At 44.1% G+C, this 8,608-nt stretch overlaps 1 long non-coding RNA gene across 1 annotated transcript; it reads right to left on the bottom strand.

The window, feature by feature from the left end:
• Positions 1-5,179: 5,179 nt before the first annotated feature.
• Positions 5,180-8,058, bottom strand: LOC147092460 (uncharacterized). The gene is made up of 2 exons (XR_015075016.1): positions 7,828-8,058; positions 5,180-7,580 (listed from the first exon to the last, which is right to left on the bottom strand). It is a non-coding gene; the product is annotated as an uncharacterized LOC147092460 (long non-coding RNA).
• Positions 8,059-8,608: the final 550 nt, after the last annotated feature.

Here is an 8,608-nt window from a genome sequence, read left to right on the forward strand (position 1 = left end):
TCAGAATGTGGACTGCGATATGTGATCAGAATGTGGACTGTGATTTGCGTTCCAAATGATGGCTGTTGACATAAGAAAACTACTAAGCACTTGGTCTGAGTATAAAGCCAGGCTTTAATCAAATGTTTCACAACCAGGGTGCCTTGGCTCATTGGATCCAAAACTGGCTTAGTGGCAGAAGTCAGAGGGTGATGGTGGAAGGTTGTTTTTATGCCTGGAAGCCTGTGTCCAGTGGGGTACAGCAGGGATCGGTGCTGGGTCCCTTGCTGTTTGTGGTCTACATTAATGATTTGGATGTGAATGTAAAAGGTATGATCAGTAAGTTCGCAGAAGACACGAAAATTTGTGGGGTGGTAAAGAGCGAGGCGGGAAGCCTCAGGCTACAGGATGATATAGATGGGTTGGTCAGATGGGCGGAACAGTGGCAAATGGATTTAAACCCTGAAAAGTGTGAGGTGATGCATTTTGGACGGACTAATAAGGCAAGGGAATACACAATGAATGGTAAGACCCTAGGAAAGACAGAGGATCAGAGGGACCTTGGTGTGCATGTACATAGATCCCTGAAAGCAGCAGAACAGGTGGATAAGGTGGTTAAAAAGGCATATGGGGTACTTGCCTTCATTAGCTGAGGAATAGAATATAAGAGCAGGGAGGCTATGATGGAGCTGTACAAAACGCTGGTAAGGCCACAGCTGGAGTGCTGTGTGCAGTTCTGGTCGCCACACTATAGGAAGGATATGATTGCTTTGGAGAGGGTGCAGAGGAGATTTACCAGGATGTTACCTGGGCTGGAGCGCTTCAGCTATGAAGAAAGACTGGACAGGCTGGGGTTGTTTTCCTTGGAGCAGAGAAGGCTGAGGGGGGACCAGATTGAGGTATACAAAATTATGAGGGGCATAGATAGGGTGGATAGAAAGGAGCTTTTCCCCTTAGTAGAGGGGTCAGTAACAAGGGGGCATAGTTTCAAGGTAAGGGGCAGGACGTTTAGAGGGGATTTGAGGAAAAACATTTTCACCCAGAGGGTGGTTGGAATCTGGAACTCACTGCCTGAAAGGATGGTAGAGGCAGGAACCCTCACAACATTCAAGAAGCATTTGGATGAGCACTTGAAATGCCATAGCATACAAGGCTACGGACCAAATGCTGGAAAATGGGATCAGATTAGATAGGGCTTGATGGCCAGCGCAGATGCGATGGGCCAAAGGGCCTCTTTCTGTGCTGTATAACTCTATGACTCTATGACTCTATGACTCATGAGTTCTTGTTACATCACTGGTTCCTGGTTGCAAAACGTCCTGAGCAAGCTGGGCCCACGCCCGGGTATTTATAATTTCCTTGGATGGCGCCACCAGCTGGCCACCCAGTGTTATCTCATGAGTCATTTCTACATGAATGGTAAGATTCATGACAGATGTGATTTGAAATCTCAATGTGGAGTCTGATTTGTGATCAGAATGTGCGACGTAATTTGGGGTAAGAATGTGGGTTGTGATTTCCGATTTGTAGTGGACTGTAATTTTGGTTGAGACTGTGGGCTGTGATTTGTGTTCAGAATGTGGGCTGTGGTTTGTGATGAGAATGAAGACTGTGATTTGTGATCAGGATGTAGACTGTGATTTGTGACTAGAATGTGGACTGTGATCTGTGATCAGAATGTGGACTGTGATTTGCGATCAGAGCATGGAATGTGGTTTGTGAATAGAATTTTGGTGACTATTTGTGATCAGAATGTGACCTGCGATTTGTGATCAGAATGTGGGCTGAGATTTCTGGTCAGAATGTGGGCTGTGACTTGTGATCAGAATGTGGACTGTGATTTGTGAACACAAAGTAGAATATGATTTGTGATCAGAATTTGGGTTGCGATTTGTCTTCAGAATGTGGACTGTGACCTGTCATCAAAATGTGGGTTGTGAATTGTGTCCAGAATGTGGACTATTATTTGTGATCAGAATGTGAATTGTCGCTTGTGGTCTGAATGTGGACACTGAGTTGTGATAAGAATGTGGGCTGTGATTTGTGATCAGAAAGTGGAATATGATTTGTGATCTGAATTTGGATTGTGATTATTCATCAGAATATGGACGTGATTTGTGATCAGAATGTGGGCTGTGATTTGAGATCAGAATGTTGGATGTGATTTGAGATATGAATGTGGACTATGATTTGTGATCAGAATATGGATCATGATTTGTGTTCAGAATGTGGGCTGTGATTTGTGATCAGAACGTGCATTGCGATTTGTGATCAGAATTTTGACTGTGATTTGTGATCAGAATGTAGGCTGTGATTTGTGATCAGAATGTATACTGTGATTTGTGATCGGAATGTGGAATATGATTTGTGATCACAATGTTGACTGTGATTTGTGATCGGAATGTTGGCTATCATTTGTAATCAGAATGTGGACTGTGATTTCTGATCAGAACTTTGACAGTGATTTGTGATCAGAATGTGTTTTGGGATTTGTGATCAGAATGTTGGCCATGATTTGTGATCAGAATGTGGACTGTGATTTGAGTTCAGAATGTGGGCTGTGATTTGCGATCAGAATGAGGGCTGTGATCTGCGATCTCAATGTGGAGTTAGATTTGTGGTCAGAATGTTGGCCTTGATTTCTGAACAAAATGTTCACTGTGATTTGTGATCAGAATGTGGGCTGCGTTTCTTGATCAGAGTGTGGGCTTTGATATGTGATCAGAACATTGACTCTGATGTGTGATCAGATGTGGGCTGTGATTTTCGATCAGACTGTGAACTGTGATCTATGATCAAAATGTGGGCTGTGATTTATGACCAGAATGTGGACTGTCCTTTGTGATCATAGTCTTAACTGTGCTTTTCGATCCGAATGTTGACATCGATTTGTGATTGTAATTTTGAATGTGATTTGTGATCAGAATGTAGATTGCCATTTGCAATGAAAATGTGGGCTCTGATATGTGATCAGATTATGTTCTTTGATTTGTGATTAGAATGTGTATGGTGATTGGGATCAGAATGTGGAAACTTACTTCTAGTCAGGGTGTTGTCTCTTATTAGTGATGTGAATAAGAGCTATGATTTGTGATCAGAATGTTTGCTGTGATTTGTGATCAGAATGAGGGCAATGATTTGTGACCAGAATGTGAACTGTCACCTGTGAACAGAATGTGGACTGCGATTTTTGATCTGAATGTTTGCTGTGATTTGTGATCAGAATGAGGACAATGATTTGTGATCAGAATGTGGACTGAGGCTTTTATCAGAATGTTGGTTGTGATTTGTAATCTCAATGTAGAGTGAGTCTGATTTGAGGTCAGAATTTTGGCTAATTTGAGATCAGAATGTGGACTGTGATTTGTGATTAGTATGTGGACTTTAATTAGGGATCAGAATGTGGGCTGTGATTTGTGATCAGAATGTGAAATGTGATTTGTGATCAGGAAGTAGACTATGATTTGTGTTCAGAATTTTGTTTGCGATTTATAATCAAAATGTGGACTGCGATCTGTGGTCAAAATGTGGCTGTGATGTGTGCCCAGTATGTGGGCTGTGATTTGTACTCAGAATGTGAACTGCCTTTTGTAATCAGAATGTGGACTCAGATGTTTGATCAAAATGTGGGCTGTGTTTTGTGAGCAAAATGTGGGCTGTGATTTGTAATCAGAAAGTGTACCATGATTTCTGATCAGAATTTGCATTGTGATTTGTGATCAGAATGTGGTCTGTGATCTGTGATCAGAATGTGGACGGTCGTTTGTGATCAGAGTGTGAACTCTGATTTGTGATCCGAATGTTGACGTTGATTTATGATTAGAATTTTGGATGTGGTTTGTGATCAGATTGTGGGATGTGATTTCTGATCAGAACGTAGATTGTCATTTGCGATGAAAATGTGGGCACTTATACGTGATCAGATTATGTGTTTTGATTTGTGATTAGAATGTGCACCGTGATTGGGATCAGAATGTCTAACCTGATTTCTGGTCAGGGTATTAATAGTGATGAGAATATGGGCTATGATTTGTCATCAGAATGCTTGCTGTGATTTGTGATCAGAATGTGGACAGTAATTTGTGATCAGATTCAGGGCAATGATTTGTGCTCAGAATGTGGGCTGTGATTTGTGATAATAATATGTGCTGTGATTTGTGATCTGAATTTGGGCTGTTCTCTTTGATCAGAACGTGGGCTGTGATTCAGATCAGAATTTGGGTTAAGAGTTGAGATCAGAATGTTGGCTATGATCTGTGATCAACTGTTGACTGTGATTTGAGATCAGAATGTGGACTGTGATTGGTGATTAGAATATTTTCTCTGACTTGTGTTCAGAATGTGGTGCCCTCCTTTTTGATAAAGTAAGGTTAATGATACCACAGAGGGAGTGCACCAAAGTTCACCAGACTGCTTCCTGGGATGGGGGCATTGTCATATGTGGAGAGCTTGTGTAGTCTAGGCTGATATTCTCCGGAGTTTGGAGGAATGGGAGGTGATCTCATCGAAACATACAAATTCTTACAGGGCTTGACCGGGTAGATGCAGGGAGGATGTTTACCCTGGCTGGGGAGTGTAGAACCAGTTGCCGCAGCCTCAGAATAAGGGGTTGACCATTTATGATTGAGATGAGGAGGAATGTCTTCATTCAGAGGGTGGTGAATCTTTGGATTTCTCTATCCCAGACGGCTGTGGGGGATCAGTCGTTGAGTATATGCAAGACAGAGTTCGACAGATGTTTTAATGTTAAGGGAATCAATGGATATGGAGATAGTGCAGGAAAGTGGAGATGATGTAGGCGATCAGCCATGATCTTACTGAACGTCGGACCAGGCTCGAAGGGCCAAATGGCCTACTCCTGCTCCTATTTCTTACGTTCTTATGTGATCTCTAATTTCATATCAGATATGTGGGGATTGTTTTGTGATATAATGCTTTTTTTAATTGCAGTATGGGCACTCACTTGTGTCAAGGATTCAATTAGTACTTCATTTTCTCTCGACAGTTTATCCCATCTTTTCCATTGCGAATCACCATGATCGCCTTTAAATTGACTCCCTGCAATATTCATGTACTGTCTCTTCGTGTTGATGGTGCAAAGTAATAGTGTAAACATTTTAATTAGTGCCACTGTAAATCTGTGAACATCCATGGAGTCAGTGATTATAAGAAAATATATCAGTTCACATTTAAGAATCAGGCCGCTTAATATTTTTAATTCCTACTTTTGATTCACATCAGGTTAGGGGGCAATATGGAACAGTACAATCATTACACAAACGTGCATTTAGTGGAAATATATTTACAACAGAGTACTGAGATTATATTAATATACAGATTTACATAAAACATATACATATATTACAATGAGTTTACACAAACGTTTATCAATACTTTTTTTGTCCCTGCAGATACTTTACTTGCAGTTTGTACCAAAGTCACACCTAGCGGAAGCTGAACGCTAACTCTCCGACACCTCCTCCTACCTCCACCTGGACCATGACCCCACTACCGAACATCAAACCACCGTTTCCAAGACTGTCACTGACCTCATCTCCTCTGGAGATCTTCCCCCTGCTGCCACCAACCTCATAGTTCCCCAACACCGCACAGCCCGCTTCTACCTACTTCCCAAGATCCACAAACAGGACAGCCCTGGTAGACCCATCGTTTCAGCCTGTTCTTGCCCTACAGAACTTATCTCTTCCTATCTTGACTCTATCTTTTCTCCCCTTGTCCAGTCTCTTCCCACCTACATCCACGACTCTTCGGACACCCTCCGCCACTTTAACAGTTTCCAGTTTCCTGGCCCCAACCGTTTCCTTTTCACCATCGACGTACAATCCCTCTACACCTCCATCCCCCACCTGGATGGCCTGAGGGCGCTCCGCTTCTTCCTTGAACAGAGGCCCGACCAATCCCCATCCACCACGACCCTCCTCCACCTGGCTGAACTTGTTCTCACATTGAACAACCTCTCCTTTAACTCCACTCATTTCCTCCAAATCAAAGGTGTTGCCATGGGTACCCGCATGGGTCCTAGCTATGCCTGCCTTTTCGTGGGCTATGTGGAACAATCTTTGTTCCAGTCCTACTCGGGTCCCCTCCCTCACCTCTTTTTCCGATACATTGATGACTGTATCGGTGCCGTTTCCTGCTCTCGCCCCGAACTTGACAATTTCATTCACTTTGCCGCCAATTTCCACCCTTCCCTCACCTTCACATGGTCCATCTCGGACTCTTCCCTTCCCTTCCTCGACTTCTCCGTCTCCATCTCTGGGGATAGGTTATCGACCAATATTTATTACAGGCCCACTGACTCCCACAGCTACCTGGACTACACTTCCTCCCACCACGCTTCCTGTAAGGACTCCATTCCATTCTCCCAGTTTCTCTGCCTCCGCCGTATCTGCTCCGATGACGCCACCTTCCACACCAGTGCTTCAGACATGTCTTCCTTTTTCCGCAACCGAGGATTCCCCTCTACTGTGGTTGACACTGCCCTCGACCGTGTCAGTTCTATCTCCCGCACTTCTGCCCTCACCCCTGCCCCTCCCTCCCGGAACCACGATAGGGTTCCCCTTGTCCTCACCTTCACCCCACCAGCCTCCACATTCAACGGATCATCCTCCGGCATTTCTGCTACCTCCAAAGTGATCCCACCACCAAACGTATCTTCCCCTCCCCTCCCCTTTCAGCATTCTGCAGGGACCGCTCCCTCCGAGACACTCTAGTCCACTCCTCTATCACCCCAAACAACCCTTCCTCTTCGCCTGGCACCTTCCTGTGCAAGCGGAGGAGATGTAACACCTGCCCCTATACCTCCCCCCTTCCCACTGTCCAGGGCCCCAAACACCCCTTCCAGGTGAAACAGCGATTTATTTGTACTTCTCGCAATCTAGTATACTGTATTCGCTGCTCACGATGCGGTCTCCTCTACATTGGGGAGACCAAATGCAGATTGGGTGACCGCTTTGCGGAGCACCTCCGTTCAGTCCGTAAGGGTGACCCCGAGCTTCCGGTCGCCTGTCATTTTAATTCACCGCTCCATTCCCACTCGAACCTCACCGTCCTTGGCCTCTTGTATTGTTCCACGGAAGCTCAACGTAAACTCGAGGAACAGCACCTCATCTTCCGATTAGGCAGTCTGCAGCCTTCCGGACTCAATATCGAGTTCAACAATTTCAGATCATAAGCTCGGCCCCCATTTCATTTTCTCTTGTAATTGTTCCACTCCTTTTCCACCCCTTTTGTTTCTCTCTCACACCTGGCAGCTATCTTTTGCCCTGCCAGTACACTTTACACCTAATCCCAGCCTATTACCATCTCGTCTAGCTTCTAATCTCTTTTACTTCTTTTGTTTCTTTTATTATTTTGTCCGATCGCAGCCCTGCCTCCGATCTAGTTTCTTTTCTTTCCAGTTTTGAAGAAGGGCCCAACCCGAAACGTCAACTCAAATTTCTCTCCACGGATGTTGCCTGACCTGCTGAATTTTTCCAGCATTTTCTGTTGTTATTTCCCACACTTCCAGTCCAGCTCTGGGTACTTGCAATGACCTCAGTTGCTTTTTTCCAAATACGCTGAAGTTGCTGCCAACCAACCTGAAAGAGCATTCAGCAATTAATATAAATAATATCAAACCAATTAATCGTGTTGTAAACGGTACAATAATGCTTTAATAGCACGGACTTATTAATAAACCTACGCATGGAATGTCCTTCAATTAATTGTCTGTGAGTATTGTAAAGCACAGTTATAGCATTGCGGGATGTATATTCCATCAGTATGATACGAGTTTAGAAATAAAGATGGCGCAGAAAAGTCAAGAGAAACTAGCGGCACACTCACCTGATCCACTTCAGTCCTGTGCAGGTTTTTATGAGGCGTGTGAAGGTGACAATGGATTTATCACTGAAACAATTTCTGTCCAAATCCAAACCCATCAAGGACCAATTTGCACCAACAGCAGAGGCCATGTCTACTGTGCATGCATCTGTGAGGCCATTGTAATCCAATCTATACATGTGAGAGAGCCAAAGTTTAACTTCAGGGATTGCTATTCTGGACACGTAATTTATGTAATCGTGCTCTTTACAATAATTTCAAGCGTATTAACTCTATGTCTTTATACAATCATTATCAACCGATACTTCTACGAATTTAGTGTGTTTCACCTGCCTCAATATTGTGATTTTGCAGTTGGGATCCCTCAGTGCAGCACGCATTCGTTTGGCTCCTGACTCGCCCAGACTGTTGTGGCTCAAGACCAATATTTCGAGAGTCCGGTTTACACTTAGAGCAGAGGCGAGCTGTTCAGCACAAACATCGGTAAGTTGGTTATCCCACAACCTGCATTGATCACAGAGATACAACGTTACAACGTTTTGTTCCAAGGCTCATCTCAAAACATACAATGCTAACTTTTAAAAAATAAACAAATGTTCGTTGATAGAGCCAGTTTCATATCCTCTGGCCTCCACGAAAGATCAGCCTCGGCTCCGTTAGTAGTTCTCTCGCCTCTAGCTCTGAAAGTTGTGGGTTCTTAGCAGCACTCCCGAGAACTGAGCACGAAAACTTTGGCTGACACTCCAGTGAAAGTCAGAGGGAGTGCTGCACTGTCGGCGGTGCC

Source organism: Somniosus microcephalus, unplaced genomic scaffold, assembly GCF_052327205.1.
Source record: "Somniosus microcephalus isolate GS21.2 unplaced genomic scaffold, FLI_Smic_1.0 unresolved_chr2, whole genome shotgun sequence".
NCBI classification, from domain to species: Eukaryota; Metazoa; Chordata; class Chondrichthyes; order Squaliformes; family Somniosidae; genus Somniosus; species Somniosus microcephalus.